General features: G+C 40.7%; 1 long non-coding RNA gene across 1 annotated transcript; it reads right to left on the bottom strand.

Annotated features, from left to right (window-relative positions):
- Positions 1–11,304: 11,304 nt before the first annotated feature.
- On the bottom strand, positions 11,305–12,705 carry LOC132842259 (uncharacterized). The gene is made up of 3 exons (XR_009648011.1): positions 12,488–12,705; positions 12,056–12,150; positions 11,305–11,590 (listed from the first exon to the last, which is right to left on the bottom strand). It is a non-coding gene; the product is annotated as an uncharacterized LOC132842259 (long non-coding RNA).
- Positions 12,706–17,073: the final 4,368 nt, after the last annotated feature.

The raw sequence follows: 17,073 nt of genomic DNA, 5'->3' as shown, positions 1-17,073 counted from the left end.
ACTTCTGATGATCCTGACAATCTGCCCCCCCAAAATATGTATATTTTTGTAATTTCTGTTTGGTTATTTATAAATAATGTTTGAATAATTATTCAATGCATGCCCGTATATTTGTAATAAATTTTCAGCTATGTGAAGGGAGTCCAATGGCTGGCAGTAGTCAGGTGGGGAAACCCAAACAGGCCTAGATGTGGGAAAAAAAGAAGAACAATTAGCAGTCAGGTATGCATAGTTTTAGAGGCTATCAGTATTGTGTTGTTCAAAGATATAGCTGGATACACCTATGCAGACTGACTTCTGTGAAACTCGTGGATTTGAAGAAACAATACGCAGAACGGCAACATCCTTTTGAGTATCGATGAGTATGCTAAAAAATTAAATCCAGGACCTGAGTTTAAAAGTTCCTGATATGTCAAGTTCTTTCTGTGTTTTGCCAAATCAGCATGCCGTTCCTGAAATCACTATCGGACATGATTTTAAGATTAATGGCCAAATTGGGGAATAGATCAGATAAAGATAAGCTGTCATACCAATATTTGAAGCATTAGATTGATGCTGGAGTGAATAAAGGACACAGGGTGTCTGCTATTATCAATGTTGTGATAAGAAAATCCAGGTAGGAGCCTGCGTTATATGTTGGATAGAGTGGGTCATGCAACTGGAGCTAAAGCACAGGCTATGAACTCACAATTAAAAGCCTTGAAAACTGTGAGGATGTATGAGAAAAGTTAAAGTGATAAGTACATACTGTTTCATGTACCCCTGAGAAAGGAAGTGAGGATTCCATGAATGTAGATCATTGTGATAATTTATATGTTCAGAAATACAATGTGATTTGTATGTTCTAATGTGCTGCACTTTAAACAGGTGTTGGGCTCTTTGAGAATGAGGGCGGATGTACTAGAAACACAAGTGAACCATGTTTGTATGCAATGTGTCGTATGTCGGACAGTTTTGTAGAAAACAGACTAAACTAATCGAGAAGTTTTTGCGAGACCTCGCAGTGATGCTGGATTGCTTTCGGAGACCAGACCCGCTCACGTTTGATGGAAATATCGCCGACAATTGGCGAATCTTCGAGCAAGAGTATGACATTTTCATCGCCGCCGCGCACTATGATAAGCCTGCCAAGACAAGGGCATATATCCTCCTCAATCTCACAGGGCCGGAAGCCATAGAATGAGAGCGTTCATTTGTCTATGCAGCGGAGGTGCGTGCACCGGGAGAGAATGGCGCGATCTTGACTCCCGCTGAATCGAGAGAAGATCCAGAGTGCCTGAAAAGAAAATTCCGTGAAATACGCAACCCTCAACAAAATAAAACAATGGAGAGGCACAGGTTTCACTCTAGAAACCAAAAACAAGGTGAGACTATTGAGGCATTTATCAGTGATCTCAGAATTAAAGCTAAAAGTTGTCAATTTGGAGAACTGACTGACGAGCTGATCTGTGATAGGATAGTATGTGGCATCAACAGTGAAAGATTAAGGAAAGTGCTGTTGAGAGACAGTGATCTAACTCTAACTAAAGCCATCTCAATTTGTTGCATACATGAAATGACAGAGGAAAATAACAAAACGTTGGCTATACCTCAGACTGCCACTAATGTGGATGCAATACAGCCAAATTCCAGCAGGAGGCGCCAACACATAAAACATAAACAAAGAACAGAGCAAGACAATTCACCAACAATAACCAATTATAAAAACTGTGGAAGCAGTCATGCAGCAAAGAAAGAGAAATGCCCAACGGACAACTGTGTCATAACTGCAAGAAAATGAATCATTACAAGAAATGTTGCAAAGCACGCAGTCAGTTTGGTCAGAAGAAATTCAGTCATAGGAAAGCAGTACATAGACTTGAAGTAGACAAACCCCTTGAACAGGATGACACTTTTTATGTTGATGGCATTGAATTTGACAAGTTTGTCAACACTGTTAACCCTCAAAGGCCAGGTTTGGAGGAAGGATTTGTCACTTTACACATAAACAAAATTCCAATTGAAGTTATAGTTGACACTGGGGCAAAATGTAATGTAATGTCACATGATTTTCAAACAAATTTCCAACAAAGAACGACCAGTGAAGCAATCAAAGACACCTAACCTAGTAGCTTATGGTGGAAGTAAATTCAAAACAAAAGGCTTAGTGACATTGCAGTGTGGCCTAAATTGGCAAAATCATTCACTTCCATTCTTCTTGGTAAATCAAGATGTTCAACCGCTGCTAAGATTTCGTGCATGCCTCGACATGGGTATCGTTACTATCAGCCCAGATGTGCATCATGTCAGGACAGCACTAAAGACATTCTCACTGAGTATCAACCCAAAAGACCACATCACCCAATGTGCAGTGTAGAGGAAGTGGCATCCCAGATGTCAGTAGCAACTGTATTTTCAGTGCTAGACATGAAGAACTCTTTCTGGCAGATTCACTTAGATCGCAAGTCCTCCATGATGACCACATTTAGCATCCCATTTGGGCATTACAGATTTCTCTGTATGTTTTTTGGCATAAACTCCACAAACGAAGTGTTCAAGCGCTCAATGGAGCAGTTATTTTCAGGGTACCCCTGTGCAATTATTGTTGATGACATCATTGTCGGAGGTCGCAACATTGCTGAACACGACATGAATTTGAAAAGAGTGTTGAACAGAGCACGTGAGGTAAAGCTCAAGCTAAACCCTGTTAAATGCAAATTTTGCCTGGATCAAGTCAGCTATGTGGGAGACATCTTTACAAGTGAAGGCCTGAAAGCTGATCCTTCCAAGACAAAAGCAATCTCTACAGTGTCTCTTTGGAATGGTAAATTATCTGGGGAAATTTATACCAAACTTCCACGACATTGCTGCACCCTTTAGAAAGCTGACACACAAAGAAACTGCATGGTGCTGGTACCAACAACAATAAACTGCATTTGAAACCCTCAAGTCATGTTTGTCCACCCCACCTGTCTTAGCATACTATGATGTGAAGAAGCCAGTTATACTAACCTGCGATGCCTCATGTTTCAGGCTTGGTGCTGCTTGCATGCAGGAGGGCAGTCCAGTTGCGTATGCATCTTGCACACTCACAAACACAGAGACACGATATGCTCAGATAGAAAAGGAGCTGCTAGCTGTCATGTTTGCCTGTACTAAATTCAGAGACTATGTATATGGAAAACCCACACTTGTTGAAACGGGCCACCATCCCCTGGTGACCATTCTAAAGAAACCAATCCACACAGCCCCTGCAAGACTACAAAGAATGTTGCTCAGTTTACAGTGCTACAACATCACCCTGACGTACAGGAAGGGTAAGCACATGTATCTTGCTGACACTCTATCTCGAGCTCCAAACACTGAAGTTCCTCTGGACGTTGAAAATGACACATTTGTGGTCATGTCTGTCAATTACTTCTCGACTGCCCGACTGGAGGAACTCAGAAAGCATACAGCAGAGGATGAGGTGCTACAGAATCTCAGCACCATGATTCAAAGAGGTTGGCCAACTAAAGAACATAGCTTGTGCCCAGCTGTGCATCCATAATTTCCTTACAGGGATGAGCTTGCTGTGGAAGATGAAATAGTAATAAAGGGCCACAAAACAGTCATTCCTCGCTCATTACAGAGAGAATACATCCGTATAGTCCACAGAGGTCACCCTGGTCTGGATGCTACTAAGCACAGAGCTAGAGGTATACTTTTCTGGCCCACGATGACAGCTGATATCACTGCAGAACTTCTTACATGCTCAGTCTGCAACAGCACAAAGCCACATCAACTGAAAGAACCATTAAAGCCATACCCTGTCCAGACTTGCCTTGTTCTACTGTGGCAACAGATATGTTTGAATGGCGTGGCCAAAATTACCTTGTGCTTGTGGATTCATACTCGGGTTGGTATGAGATTGACCTTCTCCGTGACATATCATCGTCAGCTGTAATAAAGAAATTGAAGAGACATTTCTCTGTGCATGGCACACCTCACACACTCATTTCAGATAATGTTAGGCAGTACACAACTCAGCAATTCAGAGACTTTTCCAAACAGTGGGACTTTATACATGTCTCCAGCAGTCCAGAGTTTCCACAGTCAAATGGCCTAGCAGAAAGAGCGGTCCTCAGTGCCAAACAGCTGATGGAGAAACCTCACAGAGATGGGACGGATGTATTTCTCAATCTCCTAAATCTGAGAAACATTCCCTGTGTTGGGTTCCCCTGCACAACGCCTGTTGTCACGACAGACACGGTCAGCCAGCTCCCAAACACGGTCAGCCAGCTCCCAAACATGCCCAGCAAGTCACCGCTCAGCTCCGTCATAAGAGAATGACCCAGAAGCGGTACTACGATGCCTCAAGTCATCCACTGCAACCATTGGCAGAGGGACAAGTTGTTAGAATGCATGAGGTGAATAAGGAGCCTCGGTCATACACTATCCAATGCAATGGGAGAACATACAGGAGGAACAGACGCCACATCCTTCCTGTTGCTGAGCCCCCTCCATCACGGCTCAACCCAGAGGACATTCACTCTCAGAGCAACACTACACATACACAGGACTTTGCTCCCCCTACACCACACTCACCACAAACACACCTTCCACAACCAGAATCCACTCCTACTGACCTGCTAAAACACACTGTCCAATCTCCCATTAATGTCAGTAATACACCTTACAGAACACGTTCAGGTCATATCTGCAAGCCTAATCCAATATATGAACAGTGAGCTCTAGTAATGGCGTATTTAGTGACACTCTGGTTATTATTTTGAGTACCTGTTAAATGTGTTTGTTATGGACATATTGCCAGTGCCATTCTTTGTTGTAGTTTATTTCATGCCTACTGATTTTAGATTTGTATCTTTTAATGTTCACTTATTCACTGCAATGGATACAATGTTATAATGGAAGTCATTCATATTCTTGGTTATTGATCAAGTCAGTGTCATGCCAGTACTGTTTATTGTTAAATATGTTTCCCTTTGATAGGAGGTTTCAGCTAAAGGAAGGGGATGTAGATCATTGTGATAAATGATCTGTTCAGAAATACAATGTGATTTGTATGTTCTAATGTGCTGCACTTTAAACACGTGTTGGGAAGAACATCTTTAAGAACACATGTGAGCCATGTTCGTATGCAATGTGTTGAATGTTGGACACGAGTTCTGTTAATAAAATATGTTCGCATTGACCACTGACTGTCTTGTTTGTAAATTATCAGACAAACAACAATGAGGGTCAAGAGCATGTGGGCAAACTGGACATCTTTCCAGAGAGTGCAGCGGACCACCTGCAGGCAGGAAAGAAAGAGAACACCCAGTTAGTAGAATGCAGTAATAAATCACACAATATCTTTGTGGGCAGAACATCAGAGTGAAATCCTATGTGACAGCATTAAGCAATTAGAAGCCCAGAAGACATCAAACCATTAAATCTGTAAGTACTAATCTGCTGTCAATCAAATGTAATGCCGTTATTGAATCTGATCAGAGAGAAGAAGAGAGTTTCTATGATGGTTTGGCAAAGCAAGAACTATGGGATACTGGCTCACCAGTCTGTCTCCTGAATAAAAAGTGGAGGAAAGAACACATCCCCCATATGACACTATATAGCCTCAATGAGATCACTAGTCAAGCAGTGAGGAACTAATGGGTCACTGTAAACTCTGAGTTCAGCACAGACCTGATTGCTGATAAAGACCAGACCATACAGCTGACTGACACAACATTGGTTCAAAGAAGGCATGACAGTCGCCGGCGGCTTCATACACAACAATCCTATGAGACACTGTCTGACCATGAAGGTCAATCCCTGGCAGGGTGACCACCGGGAGACTAGACTCCAACCAGGGGTAGAACATCAGGATTGACAAGGTAGTTCTGTAAGAAGTGGCAGCGCAGCCAGAGAGGGCCGAGCGAAGTCCAGAGCTGAGCAGAAGGGCCGACGACGTCCACAGCCAAGCTGAAGGGCAGAGCACAACCCCCAACACACCGTGGCCAGACCCACATCCAGAAAACCAGAGTGGGGGGAGGGCAGGAAAAATCCTCTGCCACGGAGCAAAAAGTAAACAAAATTATCCATAGGGCAAAACATTCGGGCCTGCAACACCCCACATGGACAAGAAGTGAGGCAGCATCCTCCACCGGAAACCAGGAAGAGAAGTGACGTCCCCCACTGAAACAGGTGCAGGGCAATGTCGCAGGGCATAGAAAAAAACAAAAAGCAAAACCGGGCTAGTGACATCCTCCGCAGGCAAGAAGTGAGGCAGCATCCTTTGCGGGAAAACAGGAAGCGGTGGGGCATCCCCCACCGGAACAAATGTGGAGAGATGCACGGGTGCACGGCTAAATACATATGACAATTGACACATAAGGAACAATAATTTAGTTTGACGTCATTTACATTCTAATTTCCTAGCTGATTGTGTTGCCATTGTACCAGGGTGCAAGTTTTTTCTCTCTAATTACTTTCCTTTTAAGTGGAGCTACAATATCTAGGGTGTAGCAAAACACTGACTCTAAATAGTCAGTCACTTGATTAAGTTCCGTGAGGTCCAATCATGGATGATAATTAAAGATACCTGCATTATTATCTGCTAATATTTGAGTGGCAGAGAAACCTATAATTTAATTCAATGTCATAAACAGTGGTGTGGAGCAACCAAGCAGTGTAGTGACCAAAGCCATGTCTATTGCCCTGTCCTATAACTGCAAGAAGGCAGAGGTGTTGCTGAACGTAGTTAAAAGCTAAGAGGATGGATTCCATAGTTGGAAAGTCAGTAAAAAAGAATTCTAGCCAAACACTGTCAAACAGCTGTCAAATGTTGCATCAACCCAAAGTCTGTAAAAGAGTGAACGAGTCACTCAATCTTCAGAAAATGCTGATGCGATTTTAGTGATTCAAAAGGAAGACTTATGGGACCCTCCTGCTTGCATTGATCATCTAACACCAGAACAGCCACTGAAGCAGATCAACTTAGTACATTCAGAGACATTTGAGAATCATCTGCAGGACATTAGGAAGGTGTTGCAGTTTTATCAAAAACAAGCTAACATCCTAAAAATGTGGTGTTCTGAAATCATAGGAAGGGTGATGAGCAGCAATGGGTACATTATGAATTCGGGATGACTCTAAGAAATTACTGATGATTTACTGAGGTTTTACCTCTTTACATGTTTCTCACCAAAACAAGACAGCAACAAGAAAAGTACAACCTAATTGAAAGGGAACAGGCTAAAATCATTATCCTTGAAACTTGGTGAGTTAATTGACTACTTATCCAATCCACCAGTGCTTGGATATCCAGATCTGGATGACCCCATTGTACTACACTGCGAGGCTTCACAGGAAGGCCTTAAAATTCACCTGAACAGGAAAGTCGAATAGGAATGCTGATGGCCTGTGTATTCTGCTGCAGATAGAAGAGTACATGATAACCTGTTTAGAAGAAATGTACCCTGATTTCATGGTCAGCATAACCCAGTCAGCATTGTCAGCAAAACAGGAGAAGAAGACTCTTACATCCTTTGCAGAGTTCTACAAGGAATTTCTGAGAAAACAGGCATGGTTATGCTGAACGATGCAGATGCAGAGGAGGAAAATGAGTAAGGATCAGGCCAGGGAGAAAATGATGTGTCATCATCAGTAGGAGGATTTGGAAATAATGTTCATGCTGAAGGGAGTGACAGGTCTTCATAGTCTACATACAAAATAGTACATTCTTTGAGAAACAGAAAAGCAAAGAAATCTTTTCTTACCAGATTAAGATTGCGTTCGTAATTTTCATAAAATTGTTCATAAAATTAGTTGAAATAATGTTCATAAAGGGGCACCATGACATTCTAGAAGAAATCATTTCCTAGATTGTTTCCATGTTTTTAGGTTCCTTCAGTGAAAGTAAAGATTCCTGTTGATGAACAGTGATGGTGGTAGAAGATCATGGTGCGCAATGATGTCTGCTACAAGCAAACTGCATAGAAAAGGATATTAATGTTGTACTCTGGTATCGTTAACTACTAGTAGAAAAATTGTATAACAGGTAGACAACAAGGAATGTAGAATGTCAAGACTTCATTCTAGTTTGTAGGGCTGAATGTGGGGAAATCAAGAAAATATATACATAATTTATATAATAGACCTAGAAGTGTGAAATAGAATAGTGTTGAGAGCCTATCAGTATTGCATTGTGTTGAACAGAGATATAGACATAGCTGGATCTGTGCATGTTAGTGCAAGTAATACTGGCTGAACAAAAGAACCCAATTCAATTACACGCTTCACGAACTTCCTTCAAGTGTGCTACACTTCACACTGTTGTAGTCACTGAAAGAAAGGAAGTGTGAGCTGGTTAATGTGTTAGTTTTTTTCACATTCTTTACACTGCATGATGGAGCTGTTTATGTTAAAACCAACTGATGGTGTGAAAGTCTTGCTGCAGCCACGAGCACCTTCAAATCTGTTACTGAGTGAAATATATTAGTTTTTATGTTAATGTTAATATAATAAAATAAAGATTCAGTAAAAATGTATTTTTGCATTCTCAGTCCATTCACTCACTTCATACTTATGAGTTAGCACTGTAGGTCTTGAGTCTGTATTACTTGGACTTGTCTTGGTATTGGGCAATGTTCTCACTAAAGATGGTCTTGGTATTAATCAAGAACTTGTAAAAATAATGTTTGTGTTGTCTTTTCATGTTGCATACACAAAGGTTGACAAGAATGATTTCTTCTAGGTTTTTCCTCAATGAATGAATGAAGCCAACTGTTTTTAGGGAAATAGTATAATCATTTTCCATTTCATGTTTAAGAACATTTTTCGGGTTCGCTTGAAGAAGTTTGAGTTTCACTGCTGCCGCTAAATCTGAGCTGAATTCAGAGAAAAGACATACACAGAGACAATGTTTGTGCAGCGAAGCTCTTCAAAGATTACTGAGACCAACAGGGAGTATTTCTACAGAACAAAGGTGTAGTATTATGTGTTAACCCCAAACCTCACACAACAGTCACCCTTTAAGGCTGCGCACGCTAGAGGTCAGAGGGTAGTCCTGTACAGTAAGAACCTATGAAAGACCTACTTTATCATGTAGACTGGACTGCTTCTGTAAATGTTGTTAGCTTTGGTATGTACAGACTGCCTAACACAAGCAGCAAAACAGTGAAAGATACATTACAACACCAAAAAAAAAAGACAAAATGTTGATGTTGTTGTCTAGGAATAATGACCACCACCAGTACCAACACGATTATTCATGAACGTCAGACAAAATTGTGACAGGAGATTGTATGCCCTGAAGTGGAGGCTCTTTTGCCTCTGGTGCAATTGTCATCAGTATCCAGTTCACTGCCCTGTCAGTACAGTGCTGGAGTTCCTGAAGTGTGGGATTCTGTGGGCCTATCACCCTCTACACTGAAACTATATGTGGCAGCCGTTTTTAACTTTCTGGACGGTACAAACCTTTCTGCAGACCACATCTCCCCTCCTTCGATCTCTCAGTGGTACTGTGGTACAGTGGTACATCTCATCAGCCTCTGAGATGTTTCTGACCGTGAGAATGGCGCTAATGTTAGCCTTGACCTCCCTGAGAAGGGTAGGAAAGTCGCCTCCTCCAGCCTAGTGTTCACTCCTGGTACGGTCAAGGCTATTCTGCATCCAATTGAGGGATATGTTCCCAAGGTGCCATGATTCAGTGAAGCAGGAGAGGCTGCACTGGTTGTGCCTAGTTTGGGCCCTCAGCACTTTTACCCATTATTCAAGCACATGACATAATTCGACTTCTCTTTTTGTCTACTTTGGCGGTCACAATAAAGGTAGTGGAGGCTATTGCCCAGGCAGATGAGGCATGCATTGTTGCCTCTGGGTGTTAGGGCACACTCCATCAGGGCTCTAGCCAGGTGTGTTCCCTCCACGAAATTTGTGATGCAGCAGGCTGCACCTCTCTGCACACTTTTTGACAGGACCACATTCCTGGGTCGAAGGTCCTGCAGGACTAGTTGTGCTCTCCTTACAGTTCACTTGTGCCCTTTCACAACTTCCAGGACAGACATCTTTTGATGTATAGTGGCGTTGGTATTGATGTTCACATAGAGTCAGACATGACACAGTGTCAAGTTACCTCAAAAGGGGACTATAATTACATATATTCGGTCTGAGGTTCATGATACATACAGGATACTAAGCCTGCTTCCTCTTCCTCTGTTTCATGGCCGATTTTAATTTCTAATTGAGCTAAGTGGAAATCTCCACATACTGGGGCATTTATCACTGGAGAATTTGCTACAAGCACAAGAATGTCAATCCTGGCGTTGTAAAATGAGTGCTTCACAATGGGAATTTACAGCAGGAGATAAGGTCCATGTGGATCTCTAAATTACATGCTTAGTGGCAAGGGCCCTTCAGAGTCACAAAGCAGGTTGTGGATATTGACAATGATGTCAGGCAAACTGATAAAGTTCTCAAACTTTGATGGATATGATATTTTAGTTTAATCATTCATTCATTCATTCAGTCATTCATTCATTCGTTTTCTACCGCTTATCCGAACTACCTCGGGTCACGGGGAGCCTGTGCCTATCTCAGGCGTCATCGGGCATCAAGGAAGGATACACCCTGGACGGAGTGCCAACCCATCGCAGGGCACACACACACTCTCATTCACTCACGCACTCACACCCTACGGACAATTTTCCAGAGATGCCAATCAACCTACCATACATGTCTTTGGACCAGGGGAGGAAACCGGAGTACCCGGAGGAAACCCCCGAGGCACGGGGAGAACATGCAAACTCCACACACACAAGGCGGAGGTGGGAATCGAACCCCCAACCCTGGAGGTGTGAGGCGAACGTGCTAACCACTAAGCCACCGTGCCTAGTTTAATCAGAATTAGTTAATAATCGAAATGTGTGGTGGTCTAAGAAAATCAACCTAAAATTTATACTAATTTACAGCTTTCATATGTGTATGTTTTAGGCCAACTAAATATATTGGACATGGTAGTGAAGAAATACAAATTATTCATTTTGGTTTGTTTTGAACAGAAAAGTTTTAAGGGGTTCAGCACTTTTCAATTAAAATGTTTTCATTCTGTAACAAATTAAAATCATTTTCTTTGCTTTACTGATTACATTCAATAGAAATTTATGTTCCCTGTAACATTTCTAATCCTCTATGAAAATGTTGATTTGCTGTATTTAACTTTATACGGTTCCACAAAGAAATGAGTGTAAAAAAAATAATGTTGACACTGAAGATCTCACTGAAGGCTAATTTTATTATTTAGTGAAGCAATGCTAAAGTACATGAAACACTACAAAGCAAACACACACACACACACACACACACACACACACACAACGTGTTGCTGCACAAGATGTTTGAACGGAATTGCAGAGCAAGAATGAGCTAAAAGCACAAAAAATAAATGTCATGTACTGGAAAATACAGTTAGAGCAACACAGATAACAGTTAAAAGCCAATTATCAAGTTTAAGATCTTGATTTTAAAACCTTGTGGCACATTGTAAGGGTAATAACTGTAATGCTGAGAACTCCGATTCTTGAAATGGAGAGCCAGAAGAACGCACGCATGTTAGCACTACAGCTCTCACCTACAGGGAGAAACACAATTATTGTTAGGAATCATTCAGTTCTGTATTCTGATTGGTCAGAACTAATAAAAAAAAAGTTCTGATTTTTTTTACTTTTGGTATTTACTTTTTTTTTTCATTGCACATTGGTTTAGCTGTATTGTTTTGGCAAATTGCTTTGGAACAAGGAATGAATCGAACAAAAGAAAAGCATCAAATTCAGACTGTTATTAAATTTATTTCTTAAAGCTCTTTCTTGTTTCATTGCTGCTGACTGAATCTCTGAATGTAAATCCAGATGTATCACAGTGTGTCGTCTCTTCATCTTTACAAACAAATCAGAAAAGCAACAAATAAACATAAATGATACTAAATATAATTAAAGTGAAATATTCAACATTTAATGCATACAGTAAACATAATTCTGGGTATAAATCTTAAAGTGATTATGTGGAATTAGCAGTTTACCCAAATAAAACGGTTTACCTTCAAATTGCAGACGTCTTTTAGATGTGAACTTCACTACACTTCCTTCCATTTCTCCACAGAAATATTCTCCTTCATCGCTGTCTTCTGTTTTTCTAATATTGAGATAAATTTACTGTCATTTACACTAATACTGAAACGATCATCATTAAATCCATCAATAAATTTGTAGCCCAAATTGTCCGTGTATGGTTTTGCAAAATACTGAGGTAATTTTCCTGAACTCTTGTCTGTACCAAACTACAATATCTTTCTTTGTGGCACTGCTAATGCTACACTTCATAGTTACATCTTCTCCACGCTTTACTGTTATCACATGAATCTCCTTGATGTCAGTTTTCACTGTAAAAAATTGTTTAATATTTAATGTCAGTAAATGAGTTAAATATAAAATATTATTGTTTTACATTAAAGTTTCAGAAAGTTACTCACCAGCTGTGAAGAGAGAAAAAACAGCACAAAGAGCGACAAAGAGTCTGATCATCGTTCCTGTTCACACCAAGTGATCTAATGAACTTGTGTGTTCAGTAGAAAACCAGGTCCAGACTCACACCTTATTGGATGTTTTGAAGCTGTGAACTGATTTGATTGGTCTATTAGCTGTAACATGTATTCTGATGGTCACATGGACCAGTTTTAGTCAGAAACACACAGTTTGGAGGACTAAAACATACACAGGTCATTAAACTAGACTCTCTGATGACAGCACAGAAAGAATAATGTGTAAAAATAACAGAATTATGGTGTAATGACCATCAGACTGCTGTAGTCCCTCAAATAACTGTGTGAAATAAGTGTGTGCTGGTGAACTTAGTTTAGTTTCTCAGGCTTTACACTACATGATGTAGCTGTTTATGTTAAAACACAATGAAGGTGTGAAAGTCCTGCTGCAGCCACGAGCATGTTCAAATGTGTTACTGAGTGAAATATGTTAGTGTTTATATTAATGTTAACATAATAAACTAAAGAATCATTTTGAAAACATCAAGAATGTTTTGCATTAGCTGATTTTGTTGTTTATGTCTGTGATGTTGTTTCATGTTGCATACATAAAATTTGACAAGAAGTAATGCTTTCTTACCGGAAGAATGATGGGTGATGGGCGAGGTGTGGTGCAGGTGTGAGTGAAAACTGTATCTTTGCTATTTTCTTTACACTATATGGTGTGTGTGTGTGAGTGTGAGTGTGTGTGTGTGTTTGTGTGCATGAGACGCTGTAGCTGATGCTATTGGTGTCATGTCTTCTGGCCTGTTTACTAACCGATCCTGAAAGCACTGCTTTATATTGTTCCTGACTATTGTGTGCTCCATTGAGGAATGCGCTTTGGAATTAGCCAAGTTAACTGGCGTAAGAACCATGAATGAATCAGGGAGAAGCTGTCCAGATGAATAAGGCTATTGTCATATTTGTGGACAAGATTTGAAAAGCTGAAACTGGGAGTCTGTGTTGTAGTTCTCCTGTTACTTTATTTAAGTTTACTGCCTTTGTACCCCATGAAAAATTCATTCTGTCTAAGATGCCTTCGTTCAGAGATAATGTACTTTTCTTCTACTTTGCAACCAGCTATCTAGATTTACTGAACCAGTGTCACCAGTTAAACTGATACTGATAATGTGAAGACCCTAAGTTTAGCCACATTGTCTCCTACAGAAGACATATTTACATGCTTTACTGTGCAACAGTGATGAAGATATGAACATAACGTTTAAAGTAAATGCCAACGAAGAGGATTTTGTCATTTTTGCAACTTCTGGAAGCTTGAAGTGTTTTGGGTGTTGGTCAGGAGGGAAATTTAAAACAGAACATTAAAGAGGACAGTGCACAAACAAGGAGACAGGAAGAAATCATACTGCAAGAAAATAACACAGAAGGTCATGAAGGAAGAAAGTACATTGAGGCAGAAACAGATCACATGGAGACGGGAAAAGAAAACCCACAAGTGAAAGTTAATGAAACACAGAACAAAACACACAGCCAGCTAATAGTCAAAGTATTGTTGAGTGCAAAGGTACAGACAACACTTACAGTACATGATCACGGACAATGCAGGGTTTACTCTGGTCAGATCAAAGAGAAAATCAAATGCAGGATGCAGTGGCCCACCCACCAGAAAGAAATGGCTAGTTGAAATAGAAAAAGAAAATTAAAGTGGAAATGTAATTGAGCAATGGCCAAGAAACAATGGAAAAAAAGAAAGCAATGAGGAAGAAACAGGTGGCTGTAAAGCAAAATAAATTAAATGCTTTATTTAAAAAATGTGAAAGGAGACTAACACTTTGTAACACTAGCATGCACACCGCCCTCCCTGAACCGCCAGAGGGAACAATCACACGAATATTGAACCATTTGACCCACCACAGTCACTTCTGTGTTCACAGACTTGATGCTTAGACCTCTGGGTGCACATGGATTTCAAGTACCCCAAAGGGGAGGGACATCTCTGTGCAGCTACTCCAGTGCCATCAAAACACTGGATGACAGACACTGCCACTGAATATGCTGTGAAATTCCACACCCTCAACTCAGAGCGGTTGGAATGAAGTAGGCTTTAAGGCTATCTTTAAGGCTATCAATTTGTGAATGATTAAACCTGGCACTTCAAGCGGAACTTGCATGCCAGGATCAAGAAATTCCTCTCTCAGATTACGTCATGCTAGCCATCCGCTTAGACACGCTAGCCATCTGTTTATTTTGAAATTTGATTCTGGCACTGTTTTAACGCCATTTTTATGCGCATGGCATACCCTGGGGTAGTTCTTTGTTTTATGAGAAATTAAGTTTACAGAGTGTATAAAGTTAATAAAAGGAAGTACCTAAAGGCTAAAGAGGTCGGCCACATTAAAATAACATAAGCAGACACCTGTTACTCTCAAAGTCTGTGAATAGTTATACCTGTGGTCTGTGAAGAGGGTAGCCCCAAGGAGCATGTAGCTGCTGGCTTCGAGTAGGGAATCCTGAAGGGTGGAAAAGCAGCAAAGTGTATGTGGTAGAAGAGTGCAATAGAAGTAGTACATTTGTTTGTGAAAGGAAGTCTCATGGATACCGCTATTTGTGAGTGGAAGTAGCATATCCAGATGTGATGATATCCTCTTGTGAATAGGATGTACGGGTGAGTGGTTTAAGGAAAACTCCTGCAGATCCAGAAAGACCCAGGACTGCACGGGCAGGTAAAAGAAAAGTGAAATATCTTTGAAGTTATGTGTCCCTAGATACCGCTGTTTAAAGATAAAGGTCTGCAGGGTAGGGATGTGTGCCCCCATGAGTAGCTTAAGGGTGTTATGTAATTGCATGATACACTTAATCTGCTGTATATTTTGTTTTTTGGAAGGATTGGAGCAAGAATAAACATATTTAAGTGAGAAATGGGGGGAGAGAGAAGGCAAATGGTGGATGAAATTGTTGTGGTAATAGAGATGTTTGTGGTTCTTGGGATAATACTAGGAGAAATAGAGGCAGATGTTGGCATTGCTGTGTGGCGGCTAAGGTGGTTCCTGGCATGAGTGGGGTAGAGTGGTCAAACAGGAGAACCCCCAAAAGGTAATGGGAGAGGTGAATGTAGAAATAGAACTGCAGAGAATAAGAACACACTTGTTCAATAAGTGAACATATTGTGATAAATACAGTCTAGAGAAGTGGCAATCTTAAAGGAAGTTATGGGCACTAACTAGGTTTGAAGGACTTGAGGTGTTGTGTAGTGAGTTTCCATTTGAAAGTTGGAGTGAAAGAATAAGAGAGGTGTGGGCACCAAAAATTCTAAGTCCAGTATTATGATTCCTGTTGAACTATTGGACCAATCTGTACTGAGTTAAAACAATTTAGCTGCTGCACAGGACTGGTAGTGCTGGTGATGGTAGACCCAAGAGTGGTGTATTAGGAGAGGGGATTGGCAACAGCCGTGTTAGCCGATAAAATAAATGTGATAGTCAAGTCAAGTCAAGAAGCTTTTATTGTCATTTGAACCATATATAGCTGTTGCAGTACACAATGAAATGAGGCAACATTTCTCCAGGACCTTGGTGCTACATAAAAGCAAAGACAGAGCTAAGGACTTAGTAAGTTAGTCCTAGATGCATAAAGTGCAACTCTGCAACCTGGTGCAAGCAGTGCAGGACAAGACAAACAATACAGACAAGACAGTGCAGGACAAAAGGCAGTGCAGAACAAAAGACAGTGCAGACAAAACAACACAAAAAAAGACAATACACAAAAGACAATAAACAGAAGCAGCACAGACCAGTGTACATACTATACACAGATAGAGGGAAAACTAAGGAAAAATCTAGTAAGACATAGTTTAACTATAAAGCAGATAAACATTTAGTTAAAGTGGTTTTCTATAGGTGAAAACCCAGGTCCAAATGGAACAATAAGGTAAGGGTGAAAACATAAAGCATGGGGAAAATTGTCACTCCTACCCCTGTGAGCATCGTGGTGGCTAAACATAAAAGTAGTTAAAATAGAATTAGAATATGTATGAAAAAATGGCATGACCAAACAAAGGGAGGATTGCAGTGGCCCAAAGAAGGCTCCTTCAAAAAGGAGTTGTGTAGCAAGATAAGAGCAAGAATAAAATGTGGGGCAGAAAGTAAAAAAGAAAAGCTTGAGAAAACTAGAGAAAAAACAAGAATTATAGAGTGGTTTTAGGAAGAAGGACAGTTGAAAATTCAGGAAGAGTACAGAAGGTAGAAAGAAAGCGAGAAAAAGGACAGGAAAGTAAAGAATGGAAAGTGAAAACACAGAGAAATATCTGGGATGAGTCCTAGAGGGAACCACTCGGTCAGGCGGTAAGGCTGATGTTGATAATTCTTTTCATGGCTGGTTTTAGTAGACCATGGATATGTGATTTTGCTCTAAAAGTAAAGTACAACCTCTTAGGGATATGATAAAGATGGCAGACCAAACAAAACCAAATGCACAGTTAACATGGACAGCTGATGGACAAGTTGCATTTGAACTGTTGAAAAATAACTTGGCCTCTGCCTCAGTGTTGGCTAGCCCTAATTACAGTAAGCCATTCC

The sequence above is a fragment of the Tachysurus vachellii genome, chromosome 3 (genome assembly GCF_030014155.1).
Source record: "Tachysurus vachellii isolate PV-2020 chromosome 3, HZAU_Pvac_v1, whole genome shotgun sequence".
NCBI classification, from domain to species: domain Eukaryota; kingdom Metazoa; phylum Chordata; class Actinopteri; order Siluriformes; family Bagridae; genus Tachysurus; species Tachysurus vachellii.
The sequence above is the reverse complement of the archived record's forward strand: the minus strand, read 5'-3'. Positions and strand labels throughout refer to the sequence as shown.